Below are 14,197 nucleotides of genomic sequence, written 5' to 3' on the forward strand. Positions count from 1 at the left end.
GTGATAGGATACAACAGGAAGAGTCTGTAGACCTGGGTCCTAACCTTGGGTTGGCCATAGGACAAGGTCAAGTCATTTAAAATGCTCTGAACATCAGTTTCCTCTCCTATGAAAGAGGGATATACTTTTTCATCCACCTCTTAGGATTGTCAGGATCAAGCTATAATGCACATGAAGGCATAGAATGGTAAGAAGTTTGTAAATCCAGTACACAGATTATTCGCCTGTCACCTATATTCATTGATAAATAAGCATCAGTGACTGTCAGTAATCAGAAGACAAAGAAGGAATAAAACGGCTCAATGGGCACTAAGAATAAACAGGTAGAAGAACAAAGGAAATGAAATGTTATATTTCAGAGAAGCAGATGACAGAGTATTAGTATTGCAGGGAGTAAAGACACAGAATTAGTGGGTTCCTCTTGGAAGTAGGAACTGGCATCCAGTGGAAAATAAAGGGACAGGGACATTCAGAGTAAGACCAGAGAAGCTAGGTTAAGAACAGGGAAGGAAGGATGGTTTGGGGAAAGAAGACATATATTGCAATGAGCTGATGTGCCCTCTTTTAGAAAGAGATGGAAATAACTTGCAGAACCAGAAAAAGAGCAACTGAAGAGACAGAAGGACTAAAGCCTAGTATACCTGTGACAGGCACGAAGCTGAATGAGCAAAACAGGTGACAAAATCATACAAGCGATGGATCCATCAAATTCTAAGTAAAGTGATTTTTTTTTTTAATCTAGGAAAGGATTTAGTCTGTCTTGGAATATAGGAATAATGACCTAGGATGGCAAATATCTTCTTTCTAGTTTGCATGGGACATTTGTATAAAGTAAAAGAGATGTCTGAGTGACAACCTTAAACATTTTCAAGAATAGGATGTATCTGGCCTGAGCAGACATAATGTAAAATAATTACCTAGCAGATCTACTCAAGCTGGATGACCCAAAGGTTACTTCTGGCCACACTATCAGGTTAGTTTGTGGTTGTTGTTGTCACTGTTGTGATAGGAAATCATTAAAGGAGTAAAAAGTATTATATTGTGCATGGCAAACTATTAAATATAACAAGGATTTAGTTCAGCAACAAGACTTAGTCACCTGAGAGCATAATTCTCCCAACTAAGTAGTCTGTGTTGCAAAACTGAGGAACTCGATTCCTCTTTAGGATGTTCTTCTGGTTGAAATGATTCACGATTTCTTCATAAAACTAACAAGGTCTTTGTAAGCAATGACAAAAACGAAAGAGTAACACTGCTGTAAGCTGCAATTAAAAAATGGCAGTCATGCTGTTTCATGTTTCTATTCCATTTGTCACACGATTCTTTAAATTCTTCCAACCATAAAGATAAACTACCAACTTTCAGATACCAATACACTCAACAGCGTCACTTTTGCTTAGGAAGCAGTATCCTAGATCTCTGACTCTTCTCTTTGCAAATGTGATTTTGAGTAGAATCACAAACCACAACACAAAATGCAAGCATTATACTACAAAAGTCTTCATTTTGCTATACCATGCCCACCTGAGTATTTGAACTCTTTTCTCACAGTGTTGGTTTAATAACCAGGCAATATGCTCTATATAGCACCCATTAAAACAAACTTACTATATGTTAAAATCTGGATTCTTTATAAAACCAGTTTAAAAATGTATTTCCTTTTATTATCTAAAACTTTGAAACTGTGTATTTATGAGTACAGAGCACTGAGCCAGGAGATACCAATCACGACGACCAGTTTCAGGGGACAGCATCTTGGAAGCCTAAGGGCTTTCCTCAGTTTTCAATTTGTCTAGAGTCCAGCCAATTAAAGTCTTGGGTTGAATTCAGTGTTGGATTTTCTTAAAGGGCAATAAGAGATTTGACCAGGAGACTCTGGGGTGTTTTGCACTTGATGCTCTATTTTAAGGAGGCATGTCTTTAGAAATTTACCCAGTTTGCATTACAGAAGCACTCAACCCTGGTAAAACTATTTTCTCATTTATATTTGAAAACGTCCTTGATTTAGAGCTGAGAAGTCTAGTTATACACATCCTTAAAAGGTTGAAACTGAATTATAGATGGCCACCTGGCCAGCCTCTGCTTATCCACTCCCCAGCGCCCAGCCTCACTCCCAGTATCAAGAGTGTCCTTGCTGAACACAGGCAGAAGTAGACAATTACCTAGAAGTCAAAATTTGCATTGGTCAAAGGACCAGAGTGAAATAAGTTTGATATTATCTGAGAATAGCTTACCGAAGTTAAGGTGAAAGCAATAATTCTTAATGGACGTGAGGCAGAATCTCGGCAACATTCATCATGAGTTAAGGAGAGCATAGCAACAGAGCAGCATGGCGCCTTTTAACATTTGCTTTTAAAGAAACTTTTTCCTAACAATATATCTTTAATTTAAACCTCCAGGAGGCATCGTAGGCCTTTTGTAAAAACCTACCCATCAGAGAATACGCATCAATTCTCTTGATGTGATTTACGCAAAGTCAATTCTTGATTCAAACTTTGAAGATAGAAACAGAGGGAAGACATTGAATGAATCAGTGGCTGATGGCTCCATAATAGGATATTCAAGGGCAAGAATGTCTGGGGAGCAGACAGTCATGGAGAGCTGTGGAGTCTTCCATGGTAGTTTTCTCTTAAGTCCTTTAATGGCCATTTGTAGATATACCACTAGAATCTCATGATTATAAGGGATGCTCTAGACCACTCTTTCATTTTAGAGTCAGGACTTGAGGCCCAGAGATGAAAATTTATAGAAGGACCTGCATCTAGAATGAGTCTAGACTGAATTTCTTTTATTCCTATTTCTGTGCTCTGTCCTCCTTATGTTATTTCCTCTTGGATAGACAACAAGATTTGATAGGTTATCAGGTATCACACATTTCGGCATCACACAGGCCACACTGGACACACCACTCCAGCAGACACCTGGCATCATGTAAGTCAATTACTTTGGAAAAGTCTACAAAAATGAGCAATCTTAGCCAGTTCCTTTTGTGTGTATAGATAAATCTCACTTCCCTCTCTTCCATATACTTATTTGCCTAAAATAAGTAAATTTAAATTGTACTGCAGAACCAATTTATACTGTTAAGGTCACTTATTTGAAGATAAAAATTTTAAATAAATGCCAATACACATGAAAAGATGCTCCACATCACTAATTATTAGAGAAATGCAAATCAGAAGTACGACGAGGTTACCACTTCACACCGGTCAGAATGGCCATCATTAAAAAGTCTACAGATAACAAATGGTGGAGAAGGTGTGGAGAGAAGGGACCCCTCCTACACTGTTGATATAGCCACTATGGAGAACAGTATGGAGGTTCCTTAAAAAAAACTAAAAACAGAGCTACCATGTGATCCAGCAATCCCACTCCTGGGAATATATCTGGAGAAAACCATAATTTGAAAAGATACATGTATCCCAATGTTCAATGCAGCACTATTTACAATAGCCAGGATATGGAAGCAACCTAAACGTCCATCGATGGAGGAATGGATAAAGAAGATGTGGCACATATATACAATGGAATATTACTCAGCCATAAAAAAGAATGAAATAATGCCATTTGCAGCAACATGGATGGACCTAGAGATTGTCATACTGAGTGAAGTCAGAGAGAGAAAGACAAATATCATATGATATCACTTATATGTGGAATCTAAAATATGGCACAAATGAATCTATCTACAAAACAGAAACAGACTCACAGACATAGAGAACAGACTTGTGGTTGCCAGGGGGTGGGGGGAGGGAGAGGGATGGACTGGGAATTTTGGGGTTAGTAGATGCAAACTATTACATTTAGAATGGATAAACAAGGTCCTAATGTATAGCACCAGGAGCTATATCCAAATCTCCTGGGATAAACCATAATGGAAAAGAATATAAAATAAGAATGTATATATGTGTATAACTGAGTCACTTTGCTGTACAGCAGAAATTAGCACATTGTAAATCAACTATACTTCAATTAAAAAAATAAAATAAATGCCAATACAGTTCACTATTCCTCAGTAAAGGCCTCAAAAGTTTCAGTGAATTATAAGATCTATGGTAATACTTCTTTGATTTATCAGGAAGACACTAAATAGACTTTCCAGTTCCATCTAATTATGTAAGTGAATTAAAAAATAGCTCAAATAACAAAGGAAGGAATCAATCTATAGATAATGTCTCTAGAACAGTGCCTGACTCATAGTATGCATTCGTTAAATATTTGCTGATAGATGATTAGACTGCATTTAACTTTTCAAACTAGAGCATTTATTGTAAGTAAGCAAACTGAAGAAAGTCAAACATTAGTTACGAGCTACCCTGCCTCCTCCTTCTGATTTCAGTTTCTAGGTTTACACCCTATTGCTTTTAAAGCCACATCACCACCTAACAGCTATTAAGTATTGCCCTATTGTATGTTCAAAATCTGTGACTCTTTATAAAAATAATATTAAAATATATTTCCTTTAATTTTCGTTCAGACTACAGAAAGGTTTATCGCACAACCTTTAACATAATGCCTTTAAACAAAAGAATTCTGATTTTCATACTGGATGCCCAACCTTGACTTTGATGGTGGATCATGTTAACAAGGGATCCTTATGGAAAGTCACTATAGGGGCAAAGGAGGCATTGAGCTAGTGAGTCACTGCTCACTGAAGTGAATGCTGCAAGTAATCATCAAGGGCACATCAGGGTATCAGAACTGTCAGCCTTTTAACATGACATCTTAGCAGCTAGATAATCACTGTCACATATGATGGCCACCCATTGCCGTTGGTTGTAACAAGAAAGAGCACGGGTCCCCTTTACGGTGACATCCCATAAGGCTAGGGAAAATGCCCTCCGTTAAATGGAGAATCGACACTGTGACAGAGACACAGAAAGGGCTTAGTCAAGCATGTACTTAAAACAGAAGCGGAACAATGGCAGGGACCCATCTATCCCTCTTATTTTCCCTAATTTGGCCACTCTCCTTATGTGCCAAACACAGGAGCGGCAAACACAGATCATTTGTTTTGATTACATGTTCCAAGTGAAGCTGGTATTTACAAACTTGGGAAGCAAATGGCAGGCACCTAAGAAGCAAGGTTTCATTCTGCATCACAACCAAAGCCCATGCTGCAGTTGGGAGAAACCCATCTTGAGGAATGGACTCACGTCTCCTTGAATGGTTGCCTGGCATCAAATAGCATCCATGTGTAATCAGGCGGGTCCTTGTCTCCATCTTCTACTTCTCCCATTCCCAGAGTCTGGGCTTCCCAGAGAAACCGGATATGACTATGGTTTCAAGAATCTCTAGCTGTTTTCGGGGCTTTATTTTTTATTTTATTTTATTATTTTTTTTGCAGTACGCGGGCCTCTCACTGCTGTGGCCTCTCCCGTTGCGGAGCACAGGCTCCGGACGCGCAGGCTCAGCGGCCATGGCTCACGGGACCAGCCGCTCCGCGGCATGTGGGATCTTCCCGGACCGGGGCACGAACCCGTGTGCCCTGCATCAGCAGGCGGACTCTCAACCACTGCGCCACCAGGGAAGCCCAGGGCTTTATTGAAAAAAAAAAATTTAATTTCCTTTGGCTGAGACTAATCAGTCTATGCTAAACAATTCCTAGCAACTAATTATGCACAATTGAGGCGCCTGCTAAGCCAGAAAATCCCTCAACTTCTTGATTCGGGAAAAAAAGGCATTTTGTGCAATTCAACATTATGACCATTTCCTAGCAGCAGGGAGGGAGACAGCCAGCTCATGCCACAACGTTCATGCACATCGTTACGAACGCAGAAGAAAACTGTTTCTCGTGAGTGAACAAAATGAAATCCATTGTGAAGGAAATAATCGGTCCCTAGAATTCAATTACATTCCACAAATTTTAGTGCCTACTATGTGCAAACTAAGAAAGTGGATATAAGATAATAAGACTCATATATTATATCCAATTTTATATTCACCATTAATGAATGGTGATGGAGGAATCCTTATTACATCATAGGTTTGAGACTGGAGCATGTGGTTCATTAGCTGAGGGGCAAAATGAGCATAGGCTCAGGGTACTGGTGGAGGTGGGACCCCGTAGGAGAAAGGTAGCTCCACTGTGATGAATTAATGCAGAAGTTTGCAATCAGAAAAATCAAGAAACAGGCAATGTTCATTTTCAGCTAGCCTGGAAGTTCTGTGTGGTGTGGGACCATAATCTTTCCAGTACTTGGGTCTTGTGAACATTTTATCCCAGCCCAGCGGGAACATACTACAGATTGTCTGTTTCTCTCTCTCTCGCTCTTTTTTTTTTGTAAGTTTGAGCAACATGGTCTTGGTAGAAAAGTAAGACAAAAATATTACAAGGAAGAAAAATTACAGCACAGGGCATCTAAAACAGAACAAAAAATAAGAAAAACTGACAATATATTTAAAAAACTAAATCTTTAAAAATTTTTTTAAAAGGCAAATAATTCATCACATTGGGTTATACTCCAGGCATACATTTTATTTTTAATAAATTTACAAAAGCCATAGTGAGAATTTATTTTTTTATTTTTATAAACTTTTTATTTTATATTAAAGTATAGTTAACAATGTTGTGATAGTTTCATGTGTACAGCAAAGTGATTCAGTTATACATATATCTATTCTTTTTCAAATTCTTGTTAACATTTGAAAATCAGTTGCTGATTCAGAAAATTCCCAGAAAAATTCAGAAAATTCAGAAAATTCCCAGAACAAAGGAGATAAAGAGAACTATTATCACAGACAATTCAGAAAAAAGCATTTGATAAATTCAATATATACTAATGATATAAAACTCAGAAACTGGGACACAAAGGAGCATCTTGACTCTTGAAAACAGCTGACAAACCACAAACCACGGCCCTAAGACAATGCAACTCGTCCTTGTTAGAAAACAGGAGTACATATGCACAGAGCTACAGCTATTAATTTGCATATTATCTCTGCCTGCTTGTTTGCTCCACTGTCAGTTTTCTAGTAGTGACAGAGATTGACAATGGAGCAAAAAAGCAGCCAGAGATAATACGTTTCTCTCGTTTTGACATTAGACCTCCAGTTCAGTTTGCTGCCTTGCTGGTGGCATACTCTAAAATTTAAGCAAGATTTCCTGAAGGCTAGCTGTCACATGGTTTTGATCATAGATCTTAATTCTGTCTTTCTCTACTTATTAAGACAAGGTATAACTACAAGCACAAGGCCCTGCATAATTTAAAGAAATGCAAACTCAATGATATGGCCAAATATTCCTCTGCAATCCAAAATAGTTCTTAATTCCTGATTAAAATGACCCTGTTTCTCTAGGGCAAATGAAAAGTACACCCTTAATCTCTCCTAGAGTCAGAGGCTTCTGGGTGCTACATAGACTTTAGCTCTATTGCTTTGGCATGACTTTTTGAGAATAAATTAATTTTATCTCCTTCCCTACTGGGGTAAAGTGGGCCACACAACTACGTTTAAATCAGAAGGGAGCAAGAAAGATCTGAGCTTGAAGGCAGGAGGCAGAAGCAGTGAGCTGCTCCATTACAGTCCCTTTCCTATGAAGAGATGATTCCCCCTACTCCAAGCTACTTCTCTCCTCTCTTTCGTTATTTGTTTTGCATCTGCATGGCATCATTGCCTATCCTTTACTCTGCAGGTTTCCTTACAGTTTTCTCATTCTGACACTGATGTGCTCTATATTCTTAAAGGGGACCAGGTCTTTTGATTCTGAACATTAAAAAACATCCAAACAGAGCAAAACTTCATTTTAAAATCGAATGTATGGTGGTTTCTTCACACTGACAGAATGTCCTCTAAAATTATATTAATCACAATCACATCACCATTTCAGGGATTAAATATTACAGCTGAAATGAATGCTAACCGAGGAAAACAGCTGAACAATCACAGACAGGAAGACACTGGAACTCACCAAAAAAGATATCCAAAGACAAAGGAGAAGCCACATGAGACGGCAGGAGGGGCGCAATCACAATACAATCAAATCCCATAACCGCTGGGTGAGTGAACACAAAGTGGAGAACACTTATACCACAGAAGTCCACCCACTGGAGTGAAGGTTCTGAGCCCCACATCAGGCTTCCCAACCTGGGGGTCCTGCAAGGGGAGGAGGAATTCCTAGAGAATCAGACTTCGAAGGCTAGTGAGATTTGATTGCAGGACTTCTACAGGACTGGGGAAACAGAGACTCCACTCTTGAAGGGCACATAAAAGTAGTGTGCACATTGGGACCCAGGGGAAGGACCAGTGACCCCATAGAAGACTGAACCAGGCCAAGCTGCTAGTGTTGGAGGGTCTCCTGCAGAGGTGGGAGGTGGCTGTGTCTCACCGTGAGGACAAGGACACTGGCAGCAGAAGTTCTGGGAAGTACTCTGAGCCCTCCCAGAGTCCCTCATTAGCCCCAACAAAGAGCCGGGGTAGGCTCCAGTGTTGGGTTGCCTCAGGCCAAACAACCAACAGGGAGGGAACCCAGCCCCACCCATCAGCAGACAAGCAGATTAAAGTTTTACTGAGCTCTGCCCACCAGAGGAACAGCCAGTTCTACCCACCACCAGTCTGCCCCATCAGGAAACTTGCACAAACCTCTAAGGTGGCCTCATCTACCAGAGGGCAGACAGCAGAAGCAAGAAGAACTACAATCCAGCAGCCTGTGGAATGAAAACCACATTCACAGAAAGACAGACAAGATGAAAAGGCAGAGGGCTATGTACCAGATGAAGGAACAAGATAAAACCCCAGAAAAACAACTACATGAAGTGGAGATAGGCAACCTTCCAGAAAAAGAATTCAGAATAATGAGAGTGAAGATGATCCAGGACCTCGGAAAAAGAATGGACGCAAAGATTGAGAAGATGCAAGACCTAGAAGACCTAGAAGACCTAACAAAGACCTAGAAGAATTAAAGAACAAACTAACAGAGATGAACAAATACAAAAACTGAAATGAAAAATACACTAGAAGGAATCAATAGCAGAATAACTGAGGCAGAAAAACGAATAAGTGACCTGGAAGACAGAATGGTGGAATTCACTGCTGTAGAACAGAATAAAGGAAAAAGAGTGAAAAGCAATGAAGACAGTCTAAGAGACCTCTGTGACAACATTATTCACACAAACATTTGCATTATAGGGGTTCCAGAAGGCGAAGAGAGAGAGAAAGGACCCGAGAAAATATTTGAAGAGATCACAGTAGAAAACTTCCCTAACATGGGAAAGGAAATAGTCACCCAAGTCCAGGAAGTGCAGAGAGTCCCGTACAGGATAAACCCAAGGAGAAACACGCTGAGACACGTAGCAGTCAAATTGGCAAAAATTAAAGACAAAGAAAAATTACTGAAAGCAGCAAGGGAAAAACAACAAATAACATACAAGGGAACTCCCATAGGTTAATAGCTCATTTCTCAGCAGAAACTCTACAAGCCAGAGGGGAGTGGCATGACATACTTAAAGTGATGAAAGGGAAGAACCTACAACCAAGATTACTCTATGCAGCAAGGATCTCATTCACAATCAACGGAGAAATCAAAAGCTTTACAGACAAGCAAAAGCTAAGAGAATTCAGCACCACGAAACCAGCTCAACAAACGTACAACAACAAACGTACAACAAACGCTAAAGGAACTTCTCTAAGTGGGAAACATAAGAGAAGAAAAGGACCTACAAAAACAAACCCAAAACAATTAAGAAAATGGTAACAGGAACATACATATCAATAATTACCTTAAACGTGAATGAATTAAATGCTCCAACCAAAAGACACAGGCTTGCTGAATGGATACAAAAGCAAGACCCATATATATGCTGTCTACAAGAGACCCATTTCAGAACTAGGGACACATACAGACTGAAAGTGAGGGGATGGAAAAAGATATTCCATGCAAATAGAAATCAAAAGAAAGCTGGAGTAACAATCCTCATATCAGATAAAACAGACTTAAAAATAAAGAATGTCACAAGAGACAAGGAAGGACGCTACATAATGATCAAGGGATCAATCCAAGAAGAAGATATAACAATTATAAATAAATATGCACCCAACATAGGAGCACCTCAAAACATAAGGCAACTGCTAACAGCTATAAAAGAGGAAATCGACAGTAACACAATAATAGCGGGGGACTTTCAACACCTCACTTACACCAGTGGACAGATCATCCAAACAGAAAATTAATAAGGAATCACAAGCTTTAAATGACACAACAGACCAGATAGATCTAATTGATATTTATAGGACATTCCATCCAAAAAGAGCAGATTACCCTTTCTTCTCAAGTGCACACGAAACATTCTCCAGGATAGATCACATCTTGGATCACAAATGAAGCCTCAGTAAATTTAAGAAAATTGAAATCGTATCAAGCATCTTTTCTGACTACAACTCTAGAAGATTAGAAATGAATTACAGGGAAAAAACGTAAAAAACACAAACACATGGAGGCTAAACAATATGTTACCAAATAACGAAGAGATCACTGAAGAAATCAAAGAAAACATCAAAAAATACGTAGAGACAAATGACAATGAAAACATGATGATCCAAAACCTATGGGATGCAGCAATGGCAGTTCTAAGAGGGAAGTTTATAGCAATATAAGCCTACCTCAAGAAACAAGAAAAATCTGAAATAAACAATCTATCCTTACACCTAAAGGAGCTAGAGAAAGAAGAACAAAAAAACTCCAGAGTTAGCAGAAGGAAAGAAATCATAAAGATCAGAGCAGAAATAAATGAAATAGAAACAAAGAAAACAATAGCAAAGACCAATAAAACTAAAAGCTGGTTCTTTCAGAAGATAAACAAAATTGATAAACCATTAGCCACACTCATCAAGAGGGAGAGGACTCAAATCAATAAAATTAGAAATAAAAAAGGAGAAGTCACAACAGACACCGCAGAAATACAAAGCATCCTAAGAGACTACTGCATGCAACTCTATGCCAATAAAATGGACAACCTGGAAGAAATGGACAAATTCTTAGAAAGGTATAACCTTCCAAGACTGAATCAGGAAGAAATAGAAAATATGAACAGACCAATCACAAGTAATGAAATTGAAATTGTGATTAAAAATCTTCCAACAAACAAAAGTCCAGGACCAGATGGCTTCACAGGCGAATTCTATCAAACATTTAGAGAAGAGCTAACACCTATCCTTCTCGACTCTTCCAAAAAATTGCAGAGGAAGGAACACTCCCAAACTCATTCTATGAGCCCACCATCACCCTGAAACCAAAACCAGACAAAGATACTACAAAGAAAGAAAATTACAGACTAATACCATTGATGAATATAGATGCACAAATCCTCAACAAAATACTAGCAAACAGAATTCAACAGCACATTAAAAGGATCATACACCATGATCAAGTGGGATTTATCCCAGGGATGCAAAGATTCTTCAATATATGCAAATCAATCAATGTGATATACCATATTAAAAAATTGAAGAAAATCCATATGATCATCTCAATAGATACAGAAAAAGTTTCTGACAAAATTCAACACCATTTATGATAAAAACTCTCCAGAAAGCGGACATAGAGGGAACCTACCTCAACATAATAAAGGCCATATACGACAAACCTACAGCAAACATCATTCTCAATGGTGAAAAACTGAAAGCATTTCCTCTAAGACCAGGAACAAGACAAGGATGTCCACTCTCACCACTATTATTCAACATAGTTTTGGAAGTCCTAGCCACGGCAGTCAGAGCAGAAAAAGAAATAAAAGGAAAACAAATTGGAAAAGAAGAAGTAAAACTGTCAGTGTTTGCAGATTACATGACACTATATGTAGAGAATCCTAAAGATGCCACCAGAATACTACTAGACCTAATCAATGAATTTGGTAAAGTTGCAGGATACAAAATTAATGCACAGAAATCTCTTGCATTCCTATACACTAATGATGAAAAATCTGAAAGAGAAATTAAGGAAACACTCCCATTTACTATTGCAACAAAAAGAATAAAATACCTAGGAATAAATCTACCTAGGGAGACAAAAGACCTGTATGCAGAAAACTATGAGACACTAATGAAAGAAATTAAAGATGATACAAACAGACGGAGAGATATACCATGTTCTTGGATTGGAAGAATCAATATTGTGAAAATGACTCTACTACACAAAGCAATCTACAGATTCAATGCAATCCCTATCAAATTACCAATGGCATTTTTTACAGAACTAGAACAAAAAATGTTTAAATTTGTAGGTAGACACGAGAGACCCCAAATAGCCAAAGCAGTCTTGAGGGGAAAAAAACAGAGCTGGAGGAATCTGACTCCCTGAGTTCAGACTGTACTACAAAGCTACAGTAATCAAGACAATATGGTACTGGCACAAAGACAGAAATATAGGTCAATGAAACAGGATAGAAAGCCCAGAGATAAACCCATGCACCTATGGTCAACTAATCATGACAAAGGAGGCAAGGATATACAATGGAGAAAAGACAGTCTCTTCAATACGTGGTGGTGGGAAAACTGGACAGTTACATGTAAATGAATGAAATTAGAACACTCCCTAACACCATACACAAAAATAAACTCAAAATGGATTAGAGACTTAAATGTAAGAACGGATACTATAAAACTCTTAGAGGAAAACATAGGAACAACATTCTTTGACATAAATCACAGCAAGATCTTTTTTGATCCACCTCATAGGGTAATGGAAATAAAAACAAAAAGAAACAAATTGGACCTAATGAAACTTAAAAGCTTTGGCAAAGCAAAGGAAACTATAAACAAGACGAAAAGACAACCCTCAGAATGGAAGAAAATATTTGCAAACAAATCAACGGACAAAGAAGTAATCTCCAAAATATATAAACAGCTCATTCAGCTCAATATTAAAAAAACAAACAACCCAATCCAAAAATGGGCCAAAGATCTAAACAGACATTTCTCCAAAGAAGACATACAGATGGCCAAGAAGCACATGAAAAGCTGCTCAACATCACTAATTATTAGAGAAATGCAAATCAAAACTACAATGCGGTATCACCTCACACCAGTTTTAGTGGGCATTATCAGAATATCTACAAACAACAAATGCTGGAGAAGGTGTGGAGAAAAGGGAACCCTCTGCACTATTGGTGGGAATGTCAACTGATACAGCCACTATGGAGAACAGTATGGCGGTTCCTTAAAAAACTAAAAATAGAATTATCATATGACCCAGCAATCTCACTACTGCACATATACCCAGAGAAAACAATAATTCAAAAAGACACATGCACCCCAATGTTCATTGCAGCGCTATTTACAATAGCCAGGTCATGGAAGCAACCTAAATGCCCATCGACAGACGAATGCATAAAGAAGATGTGGTACATGTATACAATGGAATATTACTCAGGTACAAAAAGGAACGAAATTGGGTCATTTGTAAAGACATGGATGAATGTAGAGACTGTCATACAGAGTGAAGTAAGTCAGAAAGAGAAAAAGTAATATCGTATATTAACGCATATATGTGGAACCTAGAAAAATGGTACAGATGAACTGGTTTGCAGGGCAGAAATTGAGACACAGATGTAGAGAGCAAACATATGGACACCGAGGGAGGAAAGCGGCAGGGGTGGTGGTGTTGGGATGAATTGGGAGATTGGGATTGACATATATACACTAATATGTATAAAATGGATAACTATAAGAACCTGCTGTATAAAAAAATAAATAAAATAAAATTCAAAAATTCAAGGAAAAAAAAGGAAAACAAAAAAATAAAAAGAAAGTAAAAAGAATGCCAACCATACAGACCATATTGCTGTAGGCCTGTCTTATAAGACCATCTTATAACATAAAGAAGATATAGTATACACACACACACACACACACACACACACACACACACACACACACAATGGAAAAGTACTCAGCCATAAAAATGAATGAAATAATGCCATTTTCAGCAAGATGGACCTAGAGATTATCATACTAAGTGAAGTAAGTCAGATAGAGAAAGATAAATATCATATGATATGACTTATGTGGAATCTGAAAAAATAATACAAATGAACTTATTTATAAAACAGAAACAGACTCACAGACTTAGCAAACAAACTTATGGTTACCAAAGGGGAAAGGTTAAGGGGGAGGAATAAATTAGCAGTTTGGGATTAACATATACACACTATTATATATACAATAGATAATCAACAAGGACCTACTGTATAGCACAGGGAACGCT

At 38.2% G+C, this 14,197-nt stretch overlaps 1 protein-coding gene across 3 annotated transcripts in view; it reads right to left on the bottom strand.

Moving 5' to 3' along the window:
• Window positions 1-14,197, bottom strand: part of GRIP1 (glutamate receptor interacting protein 1) — a 437,679-nt gene that overhangs the window by 210,430 nt on the left and 213,052 nt on the right. The window lies entirely within an intron of this gene.

This window comes from Delphinus delphis, chromosome 11 (genome assembly GCF_949987515.2).
Source record: "Delphinus delphis chromosome 11, mDelDel1.2, whole genome shotgun sequence".
Taxonomy (NCBI): Eukaryota; Metazoa; Chordata; class Mammalia; order Artiodactyla; family Delphinidae; genus Delphinus; species Delphinus delphis.